We start from the raw sequence: 3,852 nt of genomic DNA, 5'->3' as shown, positions 1-3,852 counted from the left end.
GTCACTCATGTTCATGGCTTACAGAAAAATAAAGAAGAAATCTAAAAAGAGAATGGAGAATGAAAGCCTTCAAATGGAGAACGAAAGTCTGAATTGGGATGCTCTTAGTTGCTGCCCAAAGACGTATTTATAGTAAAAAACCTAACCCCAAAGATAGGAAACAAACTAGGAAAAGTTTTAAAATTCAAAATGCAGATTTTCAGCTTGCATTCACGTCTCTGGAATTAAGGCAGATTTTCAGGGGCTTTCTTTCCGAATCTGCCTCTACTCTCTTCAGGAAAGTTGTAGCCCTATTTCTTAGCTTTCCAACGGGTACTAATTCGCCCAAATCCGAGGTCTACAACCCAAGTGATGGCCCAAAAATCGGGACTGGTTTAAACAGACGATCCAGCCCATAGTAACGATTTCATTGCCATTTTTCACAATTAAAATGGCCTCATCTCGCGTCTAGCCTTTCATATAAGTTGTAGAGGTGGCTCTTAAGGTTCAATTGGGCTTGGGCTTGCTTCATTTGGACATCTGAAACTTCAGATACAAAATAAATACTGAAACTGGTCGTGACACATTAAGTCTGGGCTTTTTCAATAGATCTATATTTTGTCAACCTTGGAGACTGATTTGGGCTTTGGTCCCTCTTTATCATTTGAAGTGCTCTATCTTAGCTTTTCAATGGATTAAACAACACTCAATTTGGAGACCCACAACTTTAGAAACACCTAAAAAATATAGCAAAAGTCAAATACTGAAAATTTCTCCATTTAACACAATTATTCCACAAATATCTAAAAATATGCCTAAATGATAAATATATTTTAACCAACTGAATTAAACACGAAAACACACTAAAAATATTAAATGTGATGGGAGTAAAATTAATAAATTATGCATTTATCAAAACTCTTGTGCGCCATTTTTTATAAAATTAAAATTCGATGGTTAAATCCTCATCATCAATTGTATCTCGTTTATAGCTGCAGGTTGCACTGCAGCAGAGGCCGTGGCCAGCCACAGTCAATGATCGAAGTCTCTAAAGACTTCCTGTATGTTGGACGGAAATTTGTGGTTAATTTTTTCCAAGAAAGTATAGCTAGGAAAGCGACTTTACCCATTATTTCTTTTTGTGGGTTGAAACTCGTGGTTGGGTTAAAGAAGAATTTGCCAAAACAGAGAACTTACTGGTAACTTTGTGGAGCAACAATGTGAAAATTGTTCCAATATTTGAATTGAATTTATCGAACAGAGAAAAAGAATGCTTTAGTTTTCCTTGCGTCGTGGAATGACTGGCATCATGAAAGTTTTCACAGAAAAAGAATAGCTCCAAACAGGGGTTAGAGCCCTTAAGAAAACAGAGGGGGCATGGCCCCAAAAAAATTAAAATACTTTTTTATTTAGGTATAAAAATTAAAATTATATTTATATATGATAAACTTGTTTAGTATTGACTCTTTCAAAATATTTATTTTTAGAAATATTATTTTATAGTTTTTATTTTTAAAAAATTTATATATACTATTTTTAAGCAAATAATTTTATAATATTTATACTTATAATAATTAATTAATATTTATCTCACCCAAATCTCATAATAATTATAATTATAATTATTTATAAAGCATTTAGTTTGGCTGATAAGCCCATCAAACTAATTAAAAGTAGAAAATTATAAGTAGATTAATGTTTCGTTTGACTTATAAATTAAAAAATCTACTTAAAATAAGTCAAAAATCAAAAGTAAAAACTTATGACTTATCTACTTATTTTAAAATAACTCTTTGACTAAATAAAATATTATATTATCCTAATATTTTTTAAAATATTAACGTTATCTCCATTTTAACAACAACAATTTGATTTAACTTATAAGTCAACCAAATTTACTTATAAGCAGAAAGTCCCTAAGTAAATTAGCATTTAATTTGGTTTATAAGTTCAAAAATATTTAAAATAAGTTGAAAAATATAAGTAAGAAATATTACTTATAACTTATTTACTTATTTTAAAACTAATCTTTGACCAAGTAAAAGACTATATTATCATAATAATTTTTAAAAATAACAACATTATCCTCATTTTAACAACTATAACACTTAATTACATATTCTTTTTAGTAATTTCACTGAATTAAATTACTTTTAAAAAAACTTTGAATCAAACATTTAAACTACTTAAAAATTATTTTTAAATAATTTTATCAAATAATTAATTTTTTTTTAATTTGACTCATAAATTAAAAAATATATTTTATGTTAAAAATTAAAAGTAAGTAGTCAAACTAAATACTCACTTAATAGTTTTCATTAAAATAAAATATTTAAGTTTGAATAAAAAAAAGTTTTTATATTAAATTATATGTACGCTAATAAATATTTTTTTTTTAATTTTAAATATAACTCTTATGAAATTATTATAAAAATTTTAAAAAAATAAATAAAAAAAATTTATAATATCTAATAAATTATTAACGTTTGTGATTAATACCTCCAAATTAAATTTCTTAGCAAGTTACTGTTCACTTAGAAGAAAAGCTACATATCATGCTATAAAGAGACAGTGAGGAATTTGAAAAAATTTAAAACAAAATTATTGTATATATAATGATTTTATTATAGTCATATTTATTGTGCATTTTACCTGAATTTCATTTTAATTAATGATCAAAATCAATCCATTATATATATAATGGTTGCATAAAATTTTTGTTGGGAAACGGAGGAGGAAGAAACTCTCAAACCAGAATGGATCTAGGGACAATGTTAACCCCGTGTAGCTCAAAATGAGCATTGATTTTGATGATAATAAAACTCAAATAGAATCTATCTAACCCAACTTTAAAGTGATGTGTAGATTCTTTGTCTTATTCCTAAAGTATCTTTGAAGTTGTATCTAAGGAGAAATGATACTCAAAGGCATTTCAAGACAAATCCAAAATAAGAAAAGAACAAGACTATGGAAGCCAGGACTCAAAGAAAAGGTATGAAAGGCATAGTATTAGAGATTGAGTCTTAGGTCTTTTGTGAAAAGAATAGATGAGAATTTAGTCGAATGGAGCTCAAAAATGAAATTTTATTTTCTGATTACTTTTTCTCATCATGACCTTGGACACTACTATTGAAACATTTTTTTTAAGGTCTAAATCATTTTACATTGCAAGTTGAGACATGCAGCTGTTGACTTAGTTTGCTAACTGGTTTGCTAATTTTTAGTTTGCTAATGTGCTTGCTAAAAAAATTAGTTTACTAACCAGTTTATTGACTGCTACCAATATTTCATTAGTTTACTAATTGATCAGAGCTGCTCAACTTCGCACAAAAGGACAAAATAATGGCTATTTTGTCTTGGGCAGTGTGTATAACGTTCCAAAAGGGTTCCAAATGGTCTAAAATGATTTGGGACTATAAATACACTTTCTTTACTTCATTTACACTTGATGAAAGCTTACATTTGAACTCCAACTTTGATTTTTCATTTATTGCTTTCATTCAAGAGCTTTAAAGTCTTTGAGCTACCATTGGCAAATCAACTCATCTCTTCTTTATAGTTTGATTTGTATTGAGTAAGAGTGAGTGTTGAAACATTAAATTGCATTTAAGAGAGGTTGTACAAGTACCTATTGAAGCTTGAGAGAGTTAGTGCTTGAGATAGCACTTGTGAAGGTTTCAAGCTACCTTGGTAAAAGCTTGGTGTTGAAAAGTTGTAAAGGGCTTTTGGTCTCTTGCCTTCAAAAGAGCAAATAGTGGAGAGAAGACTCAAAGAGGGTTCTTTGAGAGAGTGGATGTAGGCTAGTTAAGCCGAACCACTATAAAAATCATTGTGTTTGATCTCTCTAACCTTGACCTCCTTATTTTTGTGCAA

Source organism: Hevea brasiliensis, unplaced genomic scaffold (assembly GCF_030052815.1).
Source record: "Hevea brasiliensis isolate MT/VB/25A 57/8 unplaced genomic scaffold, ASM3005281v1 Scaf241, whole genome shotgun sequence".
Lineage (NCBI taxonomy): Eukaryota > Viridiplantae > Streptophyta > Magnoliopsida > Malpighiales > Euphorbiaceae > Hevea > Hevea brasiliensis.
This window is presented reverse-complemented; position numbering follows the sequence as displayed.